The sequence below is a fragment of the Leguminivora glycinivorella genome, chromosome 9, assembly GCF_023078275.1.
Source record: "Leguminivora glycinivorella isolate SPB_JAAS2020 chromosome 9, LegGlyc_1.1, whole genome shotgun sequence".
Classification (NCBI taxonomy): Eukaryota; Metazoa; Arthropoda; class Insecta; order Lepidoptera; family Tortricidae; genus Leguminivora; species Leguminivora glycinivorella.
The window spans coordinates 7,330,622-7,350,433 of NC_062979.1; the positions used below are offsets into that span (position 1 = coordinate 7,330,622).

Here is a 19,812-nt window from a genome sequence, read left to right on the forward strand (position 1 = left end):
TCTTTCATGCGGGTGGCTTCGCCCCCCGAACCCCCCTTTGTTTGCTCTTAAAGGTCACAAGAAAACGCTAACCCAACTGATCTTAAATACTACGTTGATCTTTCTTTCATGCGGGGGGCTTCGCCCCCCGAGCCCTCCTTTTCTTTGCTCTTAAGGATCACAAGAAAACCTTAACCCAACTTATTTTAAATACAACGTTTATCTTTCTTTTATGCGGGGGGCTTCGCCCCCCGAACCCCCCTTTGTTTGCTCTTAAAGGTCACAAGAAAACGCTAACCCAACTGATCTTAAATACTACGTTGATCTTTCTTTCATGCGGGGGGCTTCGCCCCCCGAGCCCCCCTTTTCTTTGCTCTTAAGGATCACAAGAAAACCTTAACATAACTTATTTTAAATACAACGTTTATCTTTCTTTTATGCGGGGGGCTTTGCCCCCCGAACCCCCCTTTGTTTGCTCTTAAAGGTCACAAGAAAACGCTAACCCAACTGATCTTAAATACTACGTTGATCTTTCTTTCATGCGGGGGGCTTCGCCCCCCGAGCCCACCTTTGTTTGCTCTTAAAGGTCACAAGAAAACGCTAACCCAACTTATTCTAAATACTACGTTTCTTTCATGCGGGGGCTTCGCCCCCCGAGCCCCCCTTTTCTTTGCTCTTAAGGATCACAAGAAAACCTCAACCCGACTTATTTTAAATACAACGTTTATCTTTCATTTATGCGGGGGGCTTCGCCCCCCGAGCCCCCCTTTGTTTGCTCTGAAAGGTCACGAGAAAACGCTAACCCAACTTTTTTTTTAATACTACGTTGATCTTTCTTTCATGCTTCCCCCTCGAGACCCCCCACCCTTTTTCTGTTCTTATCTTCCGGCACCATCATCAGGCCTTGAAAACTAATCGTAGTCATAGTTCATTACAAGACTTTTCTAAGAAGCCCAAAAACAGCTATGATACGATGTTCCATCATGTAGTTCCAGTTCATATCTTCCGGTTCCATCATCAGACCTTGAAACCTAATCGTAGTCAAAGTTCATTACAAGACTTTTCTAAGAAGCCCAAAAACAGCTATGATACGATGTTCCATCATGTAGTTCCAGTTCATATCTTCCGGCTCCATCATCAGACCTTGAAACCTAATTGTAGTCAAAGTTCATTACAAGACTTTTCTAAGAAGCCCAAAAACAGCTATATGATACGATGTTCCATCATGTAGTTCCAGTTCATATCTTCCGGTTCCATCATCAGACCTTGAAACCTAATCGTAGTCAAAGTTCATTACAAGACTTTTCTAAGAAGCCCAAAAACAGCTATGATACGATGTTCCATCATGTAGTTCCAGTTCATATCTTCCGGCTCCATCATCAGACCTTGAATCCTAATCGTTGTCAAAGTTCATTACAAGACTTTTCTAAGAAGCCCAAAAACAGCTATGACACGATGTTCCATCATGTAGTTCCAGCTCATATCTTCCGGCTCCATCATCAGACCTTGAAACCTAATTGTAGTCAAAGTTCATTACAAGACTTTCCTAAGAAGCCCAAAAACAGCTATGATACGATGTTCCATCATGTAGTTCCAGTTCATATCTTTCGGCTTCATCATCAGACCTTGAAACCTAATTGTAGTCAAAGTTCATTACAAGACTTTCCTAAGAAGCCCAAAAACAGCTATGATACGATGTTCCATCATGTAGTTCCAGTTCATATCTTTCGGCTTCATCATCAGACCTTGAAACCTAATTGTAGTCAAAGTTCATTACAAGACTTTTCTAAGAAACCCAAAAACGGCTATGATACGATGTTCCATCATGTAGTTCCAGTTCATATCTTCCGACTCCATCATCAGATCAGCTCAACAGTACCATATTATTGTATTGTCATCGGAACTACATATAGCTGCCAATTTTCATTATGCTACGATCCTTGGAAGATGGTTAAATTAGCCTCCGCAGATTCCATTACATAGTTAGTTACATACACGACGACCTAATAAAAGCGTGTTAAAAATATATCTGTATATATATATGTATTTTTAAATCATTTTTACACTAAAAACACTAAAAACTTTTTACTTAAAAGTCAGAAATAATAAATTCAGGTCATGATTGTATGCGGCCGGCCACCTGTCCTTGAAGTGTGTGACATGACCACTGTTTACATTTTCGCGTAGTTTAATTTTTTTACGGTTAACGAACCCAATACAAAAACCAAGCTGATTTGTTACTTAGCGACCTGTCTTTAACCTTCTTATTTGGTCGTGTAATGTTCTCATTTACCCTTAACGGGTTGGCCTCAACCTTTTGAGGGTAAATTTTGTTAACATTTATTTAAATTACCATCAGCAACCTGTCTGCTCGTTTGCCTCCTATCCCATAAAAAAAAGGTACAGTCAACCAATTGGAACCCTATAGGCCACTGTAGAACTATGTCATAGTGCCGTTATAAATCAGATTGGAAGAAATCTGTTAATGCTTAATTGTCATGCTGACATGGTTGTAGAGTGGCCTAGGGCTCCAATTGGTTGACTGTACAGGGGTATACAGAGTGGGGCCTGTAACAAAGGCGAAGAATTGAACTGTAGGCTATTCTCCTTATACTGATCAACATTTGTTCAGTGACTTTTAAAAATTATGAATTCTTTACATACATACATACATACAATCACGCCTGTATCCCATGAAGGGGTAGGCAGAGCACATGAAGCTACTCAAGTTTCAGTGCCACTCTTGGCAAATAAGGGGTTGAAAGAAAACGAAACTGTGACATTGCAGGGACAGGTTGCCGGCCTCTCGCCTACGCCACAATTTAACCCATATCCCACAGTCGCCTTCTACGACACCCACGGGATGAAAGGGGTGGTGAAATTCTTAAATCGTCACCACACGACCATGAATTCTTTAAATTTTTAATTTTTCATACAAAATAAATATTAGCTTCAATGTACGCCATTATTGTTGTCATTGACGTTGTCTGTCACACTTTAGACTTAACAGAATTCGCAATACATTACCTCTTAGAAAAAACTTTCAAGGGTGATAAAAATCAAAATACAAGTTAGTTTTTAGTCCGGGCTTGGGTGTATTAATAAAATAGCCAACGTTCACGTGGTTTTTTCGCTAGAATCGTAGGAACTTAATGTAATGTAGCAACGAAATACGCAGAGCTTCCTTCCTTTACTTGATTAATGTTTTTGTTTTCGTAGTAGTTTTACTCGAGTGCTGTAATTAGATTTCCTACGTATATTCAACGTAAAGTCAACCAATTGGAACCCTAGGCCACTGTAGAACCTATGCTATAGTGACGTTATAAATCAGTTTGTAAGAAATCTCTTACTGCTTGTCATTTTGACATCGTTGTAGAGGGTTGACTGTACAAAAGCATAATTTAAGTTTAGATAACATTCATCTATCTGTGTTATAATTTTAAAATAACATGGCAATGACATGAAATGGCAAACATAGGTGAAACAAGAGATATATAGACACCATTATTCGATTACAAAATTGTCTACTAATTAACATGTAAATGGAATAAAATCGAGTTTAAAGTTAGAATAATCTTTTGTGGCAGTTATAGTGCCATCTAGCGGTATTGGTCCGTACTTACTTATAGCGCATCAACTGAGAGGAGTCTACGCCCTATATCGCATTTATAGAGCAATAGTATTTATTTTCGATCCATGTAATTAATTTACTCAAAAAAACAGCACGCAATAGATGTATCTCGTTTCATTTTTTTTATATTGATTTAAAACTCAGGTCTAAAATTCGCATTTATAATAAACATGGGTTGATACATAATTAGTTTACAGACTTACATGGTAAAATAACAATGGCACATTTATTTATTTATTTATTTATAAATCACATGCAAGTTTACAGTGCTGAACCAAAACACTTACACATTAATTGTACAACATTATTAAACATTAATCGTCAGTATCAATTTTAAACTTATTCTAATTTGAATGTCAATAAAAACATTAAGTAAAAAAAAAAAAACATAAAAGTCATACAAGATATTAGGGACATAAAAATATAATTCTAACTATTTAGTGCAAGTGCAATCCACATCTCATAATGGCTGTAACTAAACACCTATTCTTGGAAACAAGACACTTTAGGATACGTTGCTAAAATTCTTAATACCGAAAACCACCAGTAGTCAGCAATATGGCTATTTGCTTTTATATTCCCAAATCAGGAAATATTCCCTGGAATTATATGGATTGATGGATGATGATGGATGAATTATATTCCAGGAACATATTTACCATTATTGCTAACTACGCACAATAAGAACACAAATACACGTGAAATAAATGTGCTAAGGCACAGATCACTTACTTTAAATACGCAATACTGAAAATATGTATGTAAACACTTTATTGTACATAAAACAAGTTAGGACATATAAATACAGTATAGTTATGGTGTTCATAGGCGATCTTATCCCTATAAGGGATCTCTTCCAGTCAACCTTTGAGCTAATTGAGAGGAAAATAGTTATTTGTTATACAAGGGGGCAAAGTTGTATTTTAACGCCGAGTGTGGAATTGAAAAACGAGCAAGTGAAAGGATTCTATAGTTAAACCACGAGCGAAGCGAGTGGTTCGAGAATAGAATCCTGAACTTGCGAGTTTTTTAACACACGAGAAGTAAAATACATTTGCACCCGAGTGTAACACAAAACTTTTCCCCTCACTATAGCGAGAAAACTACAACGCAAAAAATATGTTTATCACTGCTTCCAGTATTTCCACAGGTGGTAAATCATCTTATTTACTAGAATCACCTACTTTTATCAATTCTAAAGCAGATTAATTGTTAATTTGATTTTTTTCAAGGTCAAATTACTTTACTCACTAGTGGATAAAATGCGTTTTTACCCGCTGGTATTAAAGGACAAAACACGTGTTTCCGAGCTAGTGAGGGGAAAAATAATTAAAACATGATAGACAAACGAACACTATGTACAGAAAAGAAAAATGTATAGTTCAATTATTACCCCAGTAAATAATTTCGGTGAACAAATAAACCTGCAACTAATTGGATAGTTATATTACGCGGAATAGTTTTGTAAGACCATTATGAAGAAGATAAATGGTAATAACTATGAAAGAAAAATAAAAAGTAACACTAAAAATGTACCTGAATTTAAAATGTAAAATTATTAATTATCTTTCAAAAATTGTCGCATGTACATTAAGTAATTTTAATAATGCATGTAAAAAGTGAGAAAAATAAAAGGCTTATTTATTTATTTATTTAACTATGAAAGACTACTTGCCGCTTTTTGGCCGAAAACAATCCGTTTACACAAATTTTCCAGCCAGAACAGGTACTTATGTTGTACTTTAACAATCCTTCTTCTCATCAAACGAACGGAACACTGAGCCTCTCGATAGCGTAAACATCAATTAATTTTGTTTCTATATTACACGTAATTTTGTTTCTATTTTTGAGGTGCTGCTCACTTTCTCCATACAATAATAGTACATTTCGATACAAGTGCGAAAAAAAGGAAGTTAGAAACGAGTGGCGATAAATTAAAACACGACCGAAGGGAGTGTTTTAAATCGACACGAGTTACGAATTTCCTTTCCGCACGTGTATCGAACGACGTTTTTCAGTACAGATGGACCTGACATATAATGAACCACTTCTCGCACTAGTGCGTAAAAAAAACACCATCTGTACTGAAAATGTAATTTTCCGTAACATTTATGGTATCGTATAACGTATTTTAAAACGTAAAAAAACTCATGACGTTATTAGTCCAGTAATCTGTGACTAAGGCGTGTCGAAGCAAGATAACAAGGATTATCATAACCATTAGGAAATGAGATGGGAGCATTTACCGTTATATATCTAATTAGGATTTATCTGACTATATTACGTGTTTGGCACGCTAGAGAGTCTAGGCACACGACTGGTGCTGCCCTCTTAATGTTGTAGACTAATTACGTCAAAACTTATGGAGTAAAATTGGTTCCAAACAAATAGGTATCTTAAATAAATCTTCACTAGTTACAATTGTTACAAAGCCCGATTCAAATTTTAAGATACTTCAAAATTGGCTCTAGATACGATATGGATTCTTCTACTAACACGTCATTTTTGTCATAGACTTATCTAATCCATATCTTATCCCGATCTAATATTAGACAGTTCTGATCGGGTCAGATAGTGTCTGAATATTGTAGATGAAGTTGTCCGATAGGCATAGGCATCTGATAACAGCTACGCAGAAAACACGTAGCGGGTGCTACAAGAGGTTTACTCGTATACATTTGCTACGCCAGCGTAGCACCTTGTCTCGTACTTGTTATAAGTATCAAGACTATCAAGAGATAATATGGCTATAATGATTGACGAAGCTATGTAGAGGATGACTTACTAGAAATATAAATTTCATAAATTGAAATAGATATCATACACGAAAAAAAAACGACAAGGCCCACTGGTGGCGCAGCCGGGAATCGAACCCGGGTCTTCAGCTTACGCGGCTAACGTCATTACCACTAGACCACCCGCCCGAATAAATCAGAACAAATCAAAAAATATTCAATAAAATAATTTGATTTGTTCCCTAGTTATAATAATATAAATTTTCTTATTTTTATATAAATCGAATAAACGTTATGTATAACTTATCATCATCATCCTGTCCCTGCCGGTTTCGGCCTCGGCGACTGGGTTTTTACCGGTTAGTGAGAGCGACGGTCGTGAGCTCTCAGGTGACTGGCGTAGCCTATTTTTGCCTTGAATGTGCGACCACACTCACTGCAAGTCAGCACCCCTCCAACGTAATTGTAATTTATGACCGCTGTTGGTCGGGCCTTTAACTCGTCGCGTTTCGCATCGAGATCCACTCGCCTCTGCTCTTCGAAGGCTTGCACTTTGTCTCTCACTGTATGCCTCCACTTCGGCCGATCTTGCGCCGAAGTCTCCCAGTGCAACGGTTCAATGTCACATCTCCGCATGTGACGCTTCAGCACATCTTTGTAGCGCAGAAGTTGGCCGCCTTGTTTCCGCTTGCCACTTTGCAACTCTGAGTAGAAGATGCGCTTAGCCACTCTGTCATTAGACATACGGGAGACATGACCACACCATCGCAACTGTCGCCGCATCAGATAGGCTTCAATGCCGCTGACATTAGCACGGCGTAGAACTGCAGTGTTCCTGACACGATCTTCCCAAGTGATGTTCATAATGTCACGCAGGCATTTAAGATGAAACCTATCTAATATAACTTATATTATTAAATTAAAACGGGACTTAATCGCGTAAAACCGCGCTACCGCGCTGCTCAAGGTGATTGAAGACGTGAGGGTCGGTATGGATTCTTCGCTGCTTACAGTGCTGGTCCTTATCGACTTCTCTAATGCGTTCAATGCGGTAGATCACGATTTACTTCTGGCCTCCCTTAAAAACCTGAACCTCTCTTCATCTGTCATCGATTGGTTTGCTTCCTACCTTCGTGGTCGACTTCAGTTAGTCCGTGCAGATAACTCTCATTCTGATTGGTGCAAACTACTTTCTGGGGTTCCACAGGGTGGCATCTTGTCTCCATTGCTGTTTTCCATTTTCATTAATCTAATCACAAGCAACATTAAGTGCTCTTACCATCTGTATGCTGATGACCTACAGCTTTACAGTCAGGCTAGTGCTGACGATCTGGATAGGGCTGTCGCCGACTTAAATGAAGATCTTAACCTTATAGCTTCCTGGTCACGTTGTTTCGGCATTGCAGTAAACCCTACCAAATGTCAGGCCATCATACTGGGTAGTACGCGCTTGCTTTCCATGACAAATGCAGCAACAATAGCCCCGATCCAGTACGAACAAACAGCCATCCCTTTTGTTCCGCAAGTAAAGAACCTAGGGTTGATTATAGACAGTGGCCTTACATGGGATCCCCTGGTATCTGATGTCAGCCGGAGAGTGACTAATACTTTAAGAGGTCTCTATCGATTTAAACATTTTCTTCCATCTAGCACCAAGATTCTCCTAGTCCAAGCCCTCGTTTTGCCCATCATGGATTATGCTGATGTGACTTCCAGTAATCTCACCCAAGCCTCTCTATATAAGTTCGATCGATTGCTCAACAACTGTATCCGGTTTGTTTTTGGACTGCGAAAATACGACCATATTTCAGCATATCGTAAGAAACTAAACTGGCTCCCTATTCGACAACGACGGTCGTTACGTATTCTCTGCACTTTATTTTCTATTTTATTTGACCCTTTTACCCCTGATTATCTTCGTTCCAAATTTAAATTTGTTTCTCCGCGTCCCGGCACTGATCTCCGAACCACCCGTAGTCTTAAACTTATCGTCCCCCAGCATCGCACAGGCTTCATGTCTAATTCCTTCACTGTGCAGGCGATCCGGCTGTGGAATGATCTTCCGCTCTCCATCAGGCAGGCCCAGAGCAAATTGTCTTTCAAGCGCATGTTACGCAAGCACCTGTTAGAAAAAGTTCAATAGTTGTCCTCATGATGTTTCACAATGGTTATTTTATTTTATATATGTATTTTATGTATATTTATTATATTTAGCATTATTTATGTATGTATATGTAGATATAACTAGTTAGGCAAATTTAGGTATATGTATATAATTCTACTTAACTGTTTTATGACCCTGCACCAACACGATCTCTCGGTTTAGCCCATGGTTGACTGGTAGAGAATGCCTGCTAGCATTAAGTCCGCCATTTGTACTTTTTTAATTGTGCAATAAAGTTTAAATAAATAAATAAATAAATAAAACTTACGTTTATATTTAACCCGACGTTTCGGACATGACATTACGTCCGTGGTCACGGGTAGACTCAAACCCGTCAGTCAAGTTTTACGCGATTAAGTCCCGTTTTAATTTAATAATATGAGTGAAGATCGTGTTAGTTTAAATCAATATATGTATAACATACTTTTATTTTTACCTTCCTTGAATTTAAAATTTCCCTATTAAATTCCCAAAACTCCTCTACAGGATTCATTTTTTTTTCGTCAACCGTATGTCAAGAGTATCGATTATCACTTGAGCGATCTTTTTATCGAGCTCGCCGGGCGTGGCTTCCGTTTCCGGTGGCCAGTAATGGATGGTTTTATCGTTTCCGTGGCTACAGCCTTCACCTGATTTTAAATATTTCACTTTTTAAAATACGGCTTAGCTTTGTAACAGGAAGTGTAAACCGGGGTTACTTTGATTTGCGGGTTGATTTTGATAACAACTTGAATCAAACAGTTGAAAAACGGCTTAGTATTTTTTTTATTGTCAACAGCAACAGTTTCTTTGACGAATAGTGGCTGAGAACTAGTGTTATTGAATTATTTCGTCAAAATTTTGTGATTTGCGTTGTCTACCGATGTCATCTTGTTTTTTCAAGGGATCGGAGTCTATACTCCAGACAGATTTTGGTGTAGGTATGCAACTTTGCACTGACTTTTTTATTTCTTGTGTTTTTTATTTTATTTTATTGGGAGTATTTTTACATAAAAAGTGAATGTTATTCCTATAACTTGCACTTAAAATAAAAAATTACATTTTTGTCTAAAAAAATACTTTTTTACAATTAGTCACTTGATATCTATCAACGAGGATAGTTAGATTATGTCCGATATCGGCATCATCGCCATCACAACAGCGTTTTGTTCTGAGAAATAAGTAATAAGTAATTGCTATTTTTTTAAATGCTTATAACTCTGAAAGTAGGCGAAATAAAGAAAAAATTATATGACATTTTACTCTTCTAATATGATAAAGAATACGCTGTTAAAATTATTCGGTTTCGGTCATGTTACACCGTGTACCGTGTATAATGCCATGTTCCGATTCCACAGTATTCGCAGTAGTAAATGCAACGGTTCATATGATCTGTTTAGCTCTAAACTTGGATGTTTACGACTAGTGGAAAGCGGCGAAACTCGGGCGAAAGCAACAGGAGGTTGATTCTTAGTCCCCGAATAAACATAGTAATTTAATACGCGATTATGTCCCGTTTACAATTTTAAATATGTCTAAAAATCTTAAAACTTTAAATCAGTATTAACACGTTATAAAAAATTAAAATTTGTCACAAAATTTTGGAGCCCCGGTGCAATAAAATTGATGACTAAGTACATTTTGGTACAACATATTTAAGAAGCAATGTATCGTAAATTAATATACTTACTTACTTTAAAAAAATCATCTATATAGACCGGCCAACGCCCACTGTGGTCAAACATACAGAGTGTAACAAAAATGGTGGTGATCCGTTTAAGGGCGTATTCAGTATCGTATTCTGATCAGGAAAAAGTAGAAGAAAACATTTTTTTCGCGAAAAAAAATTTTCTTCTACTTTTTCCTGATGAGAATACGATACTGAATACGCCCTTAAAGGGATCACCACTATTTTTGTTACACCCTGTATCTACTAACCGTCCTCAAAATGTTTTATTTGTCCTAATATGTATATGATTCCGATACATATGGTATCAAGAGTTAATTTTAGACGAATTTAAAGTCCGAATCGAATCGTTTTCTGGTACTACTGTAGCTTTTAACTTGGACCCCTGTAAGTGCCTCTTCTCTAGGAAAGCGGTGTGTACTCGACTTGAACGCCAAAAGCACTTAACAGTATTGGTTTTCGGGTCAAAAATGGGTCATAAAGTAGCTCATTGGGGCTCTGTCATCATAAATACTGATAAACACTGAAAATGGGCTTCCCTGCAGTTTCGATATTTGTTAGGTATGAGGCTAAAGATACTCTTACTTTTGAAGATTTATAAGATATTATAAGATAAACATAGTAGAAGAATAACTTGACGACCGGTTTGGGTCAGTTGGTAGTGACCCTGCCTGCTGAGCCGCGGTCCTGGGTTCGAATCCCGGTAAGGGCATTTATTTGTGTGATGAGCATGGACGTTTTCTATGTATATAAGTATTTGTATATTATGTATATCGTTGTCTGAGTACCCACAATACAAGCCTTCTTGAGCTTACCGTGGGGCTCAGTCAATGTGTGTAAGAATATCCTATTATATTTATTTAACCGATATTTATTTAACTTAAAAATACACTAAAATGCCTTCTGACACTGACAACAATGTATCTACCTTAAAATCCGTCAACCCATTATGTCTGCAAAGCAAGGGTGTGATGTGAAAAATGGAAGTATAAACATGAACACAAACCGCAGGTAGTCCTGTATCAAGTAAACTCTGCTTCTTTGACTAATTGAGTAGCTACAAAATATTGACCCCTATTTGTTGCTTGTCTCTTTTCATCTTTGTGGTTATCTATACGATAACCACCTTTCTAAGACATCCATGTTTATTTAATGAAAAATTGAAGGGTTAACTACTTAGCACAAACAGGTGGTTAACTATTTAGTATAGAGTACTACCAAAAGGAAATAAGTTATCGTCTGTAACTATATGAATGATTATGATACTTGTACCAGAGGTCAAAACGTTCTTACGGCAAGCGACAAAATGGGACGTTTTGCTGGAAAATGACACATAATATGTAGGTACCCAACCGATTTCTAGAAATACAATTTTAATCATTTCTAACGAAAATAGGGATTTATAACGTTAGGATAGGATTGCGTGCGATTAAAATGTCAACCTTATGCGTAAGCAGTCGACATTTCTACCGATAGCCACGATGATAACATTCGTTAGGGCTTGTAGAAATAGGCTAAGCCCTGTTTTCAACTGCCATTGTAACACAAAAGTTCAATTGACTCATAAAAACTAAATAAAATGGCTGCGAGCTTAGGTTTATCGGACTTTTACGTTTATGTTCCACTACCTAAGAATAGGCTAGTTTCCTACTAGTCAAATCAGCTTCTTTTTAAGAACTGTCAAAACGATTTGCTAATATGGAGTTACTATGAAATACTGAGGAGTGACGTCACGGTCAATTCATTTACTTTATATCGTTCCCTTTGACTTATTAAATGGAAATTATGTTTAAACATAACTACTGTCCATATTTTTCTTCTAATTATGTGGTGCTTTATTTCGTGCACTGCATAGAGTGGTTCGAGAATAGAATCCTGAACTTGCGAGTTTTTTAACACACGAGAAGTGAAATACATTTGCACCCGAGTGTAACACAAAACTTTTCCCCTCATTATAGCGAGGAAACTACAACGCAAAAAATGCGTTTATCACTGCTTCCAGTAGTTCCACAGGTGGTAAATCATCTTTATTACTAGATTCACCTACTTTTATCAATTTTAAAGCAGTTAATTTGACTTTATTCAAGGTCAAATTACTTTACCCACTAGTGGATAAAATGCGTTTTTACCCGCTGGTATTAAAGGACAAAACGCGTGTTTCCGAGCTAGTGAGGGGAAAAATATTTTATTTTAAGTATAGGAAACTAGCCTATTGACACTGATATATAAAATAGCTTTTGTCCGCGGCTTCGCTCGCGTTAGAAAGAGATAAAAAGTAGCCTATGTCACTCTCGATCCCTTCAACTATCTCTACTTAAAAAATCACTACAATTCGTCGGTCCGTTTTGCCGTGAAGGACGGACAAACAAACAGACACACACACTTTCCCAATTATAATATTAAGTATGGATTTGACATAAAAAGATGTGTTAGAAATCGTACTTCTTGTAGGTACTACGTAATTTAAAAATAAAGTCTTTTGCGTATCATAAGCTTCATTACAAGGACCACGGACTAACAGAGCCATAAAACAATAAGAACAATCCACAAAACTACCATAAACACGGTAAAAGCCATAATTTCCCGCGGATTGCTCAATAAAGCAGAGTATTGCGGATCGTTAGTTTTCTCGTAAAAACGTCTTTATGTCGGCGAATTAGTCGGGCTGTAAATTATAATGGACACGAATGACATAAACTCGTGGTCTAACTATTTTACGACAATTATAGTGGGCGAAGCAGGGTATAACCAATCTATAGTTACATACGACCATAACGACCATTTATTCAAGGGCTTTGATTACACGTGTAAGTTGTTAATTGTATGCCCTTATTATCCATAGTAATATTATAAATGGGAAAGTGTGTGTGTCTGTTTATTTGTCCGTCTTTCACGGCAAAACGGAGCGACGAATTGAGTTGATTTTTTTTAAGTGGAGATAGTTGAAGGGGTGGAAAGTGACATAGGCTACTTTTTGTCTCTTTCTTACGCGAGCGAAGCCGCGGGCAAAATTTAGTAAGTTATAATAGTACCAATGTAAAGGATTTACGAAGACTATTTATGGTCCCGATTTTGTAACATTTGGTACGATTTTCAACTTGTTTTGATCTCAAATCTTACTTGTGGAGTAAAGATGCATAAAGACACAAGCAAAGCAAAGACACAAGCAAAGACACAAACAAAGACACAAGCAAAGTTAGGTTATTATTATTTGGTGCAGTTGTTTTAGAATAGGTACTTTACAATGTTTACTGTTTGGTTGACGTTGGATTGACACTATTCCAGTACCTAAATAGCATGTTTAGACTTTAGTCTAATTCGTATTTTAATATACATCAAAAATTAGATCCAGATTCGATATATTATATCGGATATTTCAGTGTCAAGTAGTCAGTAGTCACCGTCAAACGTTACGTTTTGACACTGATAGATCGGTGTCACATCGCAATGTCATCTTACTCACATCTTAGAAGCATTTTCACTGGAGCAAATTCAAAACGTCAAGAGTATCATATCGCTCTAGGTTTTTTTTTTTTTTTTTTTTGAGTGATGGTAAGCAGTCATCGCCGCCCATGGACATAAGCAACATCAGGGGAGCCACTTATGCGTTGCCGACCTTTGAGAACCCTAAATACCTGCTTCTTGAAGAACAGTTTGCTAAAAAAGGCACGTTGCTACGAGCCTACGATACCTAACATTCATTCTGATATGCATAGACAGTTTGTTACATGTTCTATAACAAACTACCGTTACCCAGTTTACGTCTGGGACAGCGACATCTTTTAGGAAAAATGGACAACAAACTAAACATTCGGATACTTACCTTGCAGAGTTTAGAGGCTAACCATGCAAGTGGTGTCAGCAAAAGCACTTGTTGCGCGTTCGATCCGCTGCTGAAATATTCACGGCACGAATACTCCATCGATTTTGCTTGACATTGAGACGATTTGCGTCTATTAATGAATTTTAGACATCAAGCGGAAAAGTATGGAAACACGGAAAAATGCATTGAATAAAAAGGTTAAAAATTCATAGTTTAAATTTTCCTCTGAGATGAACAGGGGTATGGTAGCTAACGAAGTGCTACCGTCATTGTTGTACTAATATAGAAGAGCAATAGAGACACTCTGCATTTCATTACCAGCATTGTCATTTACTTGCGCTACTACAGCTCTTTTTTTTAATTTGTTTTTGGAATACTTAGTAGGTACCTACTTATATGTTCGGTTTTAAAACTGAGTAGGTATAATTCCTTAAAATCCAACAATATAGTCGTTGCCAACAGAATTGTTCTGATTGTCTAGAAGTTTTATGTTTGTTCTTGTGGGAAAGCGCAGATGGTTTCTATATTTCCTTAATAAGAAATGGAAATCACATTTGCACGTTTTCCGAGCTTACATCAATAGGAATCGCCATGTAAAATATGTAATCACAGTGCATAGACTGCCATCTCTTGACATAGGCTTAAAACTTTTGAACCTCAGTTTTGACAATTTGGCCCACATTCTTAGCTTGATATGTTTTAAAATGTCAAATATTAATATTAGCACCATCTAGTCGAGCGTACCCCAAAGGTGTAATACCATCTAGGCCATCGTACCTTTTTCTGTATGGTACTGAGGTACATTTTTTTTCTTAGACTTTATCTCGGAGTTACATATTATGTCTTTGGTATCTACTTAATTGTCTTTGTCACTTATTGCCACAGTATGCACTGAGAGAAATTTGCATTGTGAATTTAACAAGTTCGACTTGTTGCGGTTTATCCGTTTGAATCAGCCAAACGTATGTTTAAAACAATATGTGTCAGGTTGTTTTTATAAAATCGACTTGTTGATTCAAATATATTGCCGATTCAAATGACAAGTAGCTTGTTGTTTGAACCAAAGAGCACGTAGGCGCTATTTTAACCAAAAAACATGTTGAACGAACATGAAAACTGGTTGTATTTTCTCTCAGTTTGGCATCCATAAAGCTGTAAGTTTTATGATATAAGTTAGATTGAGGAGAGCAGCCAACAGTTTAATCTTTTGTTCAAAATGCAAGCACACCCGGCATAGTAAGAAGACAGACATAGTAAGATGTCATCTCCATACCAAAACCCGTAACCCGAACCGCAACGTTGCACCTGTTAAGAAATCAACCATAACATACTATTTCCACAAGCCATAAACCAAGAAACGAAACGGGACTAATTAGTTCCTAATTAGTGCGAGCGAGACCGCAGTGGCACCGGTCCAAGATGAATCTGATGTTTCGGAAGAACTTCAGCGGGGAGAAGACCGCGGTGGGCGGGGGAGGAGGCGGAGGGGGGAAAGCCCGGGGGGCGCTCGGGGCAGGCCGGAACGCGAAGCGCCGCGAGCGATACTCCTCTATGGAGGAACACACTCACTACAGGACGCATCTTTTCTTCTCAGCGCCGAGGGCCAGCAATCAGTACAACGAGGGCTCAGGTAATGGCGCGAAAGTTCGCTAAGTAAGTTCTAGAAGTTTTCAAAAAGTTTGTGGAACATCGTAAAAGTGTCAAGGCGGAAAGTGTGAGTTTTGTTTTGTACAATATGTGTTTTGATACAAACAAAACATGTCAACTGTGAAGTAATCTTAACAGGTAAGTTTAGTGTAAGTACAACGATAACTTTTTTCGTAGCGTCAAACTAGGTAAAACTTAAATACCTAATAGATGGTTTGTTGTTTCCATGTTTTTGTTTGTTTCGCTGTTGTTCTATGTTTGTAGTCCCGTGCTAGTTGTAATTTAATTGTCCTCAAAGACTCAAACTGGAAACAAACAAACAGTGGTATTACTCAGTACCTACACATATTTCGGCCAAAGTCGATAAACTGCGAAGTTTAAACTTTCATTGATCTACTAATTGACATGACTGTATGTGACTGTTATTTATTATAGTTTTAAACGTAATAAGTTCATAATCTACAAATGGTTAATAAATACTCAATATTAAAATAACGATTATTTACGTCGACAATCGTTAAAACTCAATTGTTACCGAAAATAGGTTTAACTAAATTAATGCCTTCATTGCCAAAGTTTTTGGTAGCGCTACACGCATAGCCATATTCCAGCGTTTTCCCGCCTTGTAGAGGAAAACGACTCTTACGAACCCGTCGAGCGGGTTGCAGATATTTACTACTTACGGATCGATTATAACTTTGAGATAATGTCAAAACGCGATATTGTACAGACATAGGTAACTCGGGGCACTCATCATCCTCTTTGCGTTATCCCGGCATTTGCCACGGCTCATGGGAGCCTGGGGTCCGCTTTGACAACTAATCCCAAGATTTGGCGTAGGCACTAGTTTTACGAAAGTGACTGCCATCTGACCTTCCAACCCGAAGGGTAACTAGGCCTTATTGATGGGATTAGTCTGGTTTCCTCACGATGTTTCCCTTCACCGAAAAGCGACTGGCAAATATCAAATGACATTTCGCACATAAGTCCTGAAAAATTCATTGGTACATACGAGCCGGGGATCGAACCCGCGACCTCCGGATTGAAAGTCGCACGCTCTTACCGCTAGGCCACCAGCGCTTTAAAATATTATGTAAATATGTACTTGTATACTTGTCTAAAATTAAATAATATTGATGTTACTGTCAAAATAATAGTTATTTGATCCCTAGAACATGCACCATTATCCTAGGTACGCTATTAGTGTCAAGAAAGCTTCTTCAAACAAAAGCGTCACTTCTAAAACTGACATATCCTATCCATATCTAAAATTTGATGGGATCTTCCTCATGCACAGTTTATACAACGCGGTAACAGGGCAAGCGTTATGGGTACTTTTTCAAGTTTTGCATTCGGGTGGCGTGCGGGGGAACTGAATAGTTGAGTTGATGTTAATGTATAGGTCAGAACAGAAGTAGTTACTCGAAACCTTCGAGCATGTATGCGGAACGTTATGAAAGTAGTTTTTCAAGATCGCAGCAGATGGAAACCCGTGAACTCTGCCTACCCCTCTGGGAAACAGGCGTGTTGGGTCTGTGTTTTTATGTTTGACATACCTCAACATTATCTTAAAGTTAGAATCGTGACGTCATCGTGTTAAAACAGCGTTCTTTCACAAGATTTGAAGCGTGAAGCGTCATAAGCTCACGCAGGACAAACCATGATTCATTGCACATGTGCTCGCAGTCACGTTGGCGCGCTTTGGTATGCAGAATGCAACTGGCACGCACTGAACGATGTTTCTAATTCGAGCATTTTCGATGGATATCTTAACTGGCTACATTTCTCGACTGTCTTCTGACTCTCTACTGACCTTAATGGCTTGTGATTTTTCATCATTTTGAGTCAATACATAAAAATCACATTCTGGGATTCTTTTTCTTTCCGAACAGACTATTTACCTAGGTGGTGGAAAATTTCGCTGGCTTGGTTGAAGTCTTGGTGGCTTAGTTGGCAGAGCGCTGGAGTATCGATTCAGAGGCCGTGAGTTCAAGTCTCATCCAAGCAGATATTTTCCACTTTTAAATGTCTGTTAATAAGGGCTGAATGTGTTAAAAAAGAGACCCATCTTAAGTTGCGCGCACCTAGACCTAAAGTATCTAAACTTCATCCTATGCAGTATGGATCTGTCTCGTTGTTTGATATATTCTTTCATTATTAATACCAAAGGTGTTAAAAACCTAACCAACAAAATTTAGATTTTGAAAAAAAACCCCATGACATGAAAAACGAAATCTTAATCGTTTCATCCGTTCGAAAGCTACGATTATGCCACGCACAGACAGACAGTATTTTTTACGTCGGGGGTTAAAAAGAAACCCATTATTTAGTAATCTAGTCCCAGTTTAAAACAAGTTCCAGGAAAATCAGACGCATTAGTCGTTAACAACAACATGCCAGCGTCGCGTCAAATCGCGCGTTATAAATAGCGGACAGACGCTGCAATGTGACGCGCCGTCACATCTGGTTGAATGAACGCAGCGACACTGACGCGGCAGTCGCTACATTTGAGATTACAATATGACGGATATAACTAATATTGTAACTGCCTACTTACATAATTACTTAATTATCAGTTTCCGAACGTGTCAAAACCACGACTGGTTCTAAGGTCAGCAACAGACAGTCTTAGGCCGGCAACGGACAGTCTTAAAATTCATATTCTGAAAAAATCATAATCTTACAAAAATCAGATCGAGTGCACGGAGTTCCATACAATTTCGCGACTGTCCACACACACTCTTGTTTTTTAAGATTATGAATTTTTAGATTGATCTGACAGATTTTATACAAGTAAATGAAAATGAAAATGAAATATTTAGTATTTTTTTAAGATTTTAAGACTGTCTGTTGCCGGCCTAATTGGCCTTTTCTAACTAGGTATTCGCAAAAGGTGAATAAGAACATTAAGAACTTCATAGTAGGTAAATAATTGGCGAAACAAATGTCCACTGTCGACTAATTTCGAGTTAATATTGAGGATTTATTTTATTTGGAGCAATCGTAGATAATGTTGACTTAAGAAATCACTACCTAGCTACTGCAGGTATCATTTACGTTTGGAAACAGTAGCTAGATTTTCAGTAAATTAGCTAGGTGTCCAATTTGTTGTGCAAGCCTGTGAACTGTACGATTCGCGTTAACTTTTGTCCTTGCTATCAGAACAGACCTACCTATGTAAGTACAGATCATGCGTTGATCGGCCGGCGGCACCGATACGAGTATGTTGACGGCAAAAATGCCTAAACTAAAGGAATAAATTAGAGATGGGCCGAATACGGACTTTGCCGAACACGAATATTCAGCCGAACGTTCGGTTCAGCTGTTACCGAACCGAACATTCGGCCGAATATTCGGTTGCGCCATGTTTTAAATCCTGGCTTAGAGTTAAAAACTTTTGAATGATTACGATTAGTAATGGGTAAGTACATTTATATTGCTAAGGCCCTTAATGTTCCTATAATTTAGGTCATAAGAATGTTTTGGTTTTTGTTTCTTAAGCTACGTTATTTTTACTTTTTTACAAAATTATTGGGAACCATCCTTAGAATGCTGACATACGATGTCATTATCCGATGAATTACGAAACAACTTACGCTATTTACTTTGTTTAAATTCGGTAATTGTTCGGCAATGTAACTGAACTAGTCGGCCGAATACGAACATTGAAAGACTTGCTGAATATGCCGAATACCAATATTCGGCCCATCTCTAGAATGAAGAATCAATCAATGTGAAGTTTTGATCAATCAACTTTTCACAGACTGTACCTAAACATTTTCTACTGCCGCTATCGTATCCCTATTTCGGAGCTGGTTCTTTCCCATCAGTTCCGCGAGTGCAATCCCTATAACCAGCTCAAACCGGCTCAAACTGACCGTTTTGGCTGTAAACGCTTCCCGGCTATTTTCGGCGAGGCCAAAACGCAGCATTACAAAACACTCGTCTAGCGGCAAGTTCTGCGATGGCGGCGGATACAAGTGTGTGAGTTGCATTATCGCCAGTCATGCTCTCAAATTAATGACTCCTCGACATTTTCATTTCGTAGTTCCATTCAATCTGAGATTTTTGCTGACTTTGACACTTTGACGGACTGATTCATGATCAAATTGTGGCATACCCTCGTTAAATAGTTTTCCATTTGATTATTCTCTTTTGTAATTATGT

The 19,812-nt window shown here is 37.9% G+C and overlaps 2 protein-coding genes across 2 annotated transcripts in view; one reads left to right on the forward strand and one right to left on the reverse strand.

The window, feature by feature from the left end:
- Positions 1–19,812, reverse strand: part of LOC125229619 (methionine synthase reductase) — a 309,939-nt gene that overhangs the window by 276,804 nt on the left and 13,323 nt on the right. The window lies entirely within an intron of this gene.
- LOC125229828 overlaps positions 1–19,812 on the forward strand; it is a 184,220-nt gene that overhangs the window by 161,094 nt on the left and 3,314 nt on the right. The gene's annotated exons all lie outside the window — the stretch shown is intronic.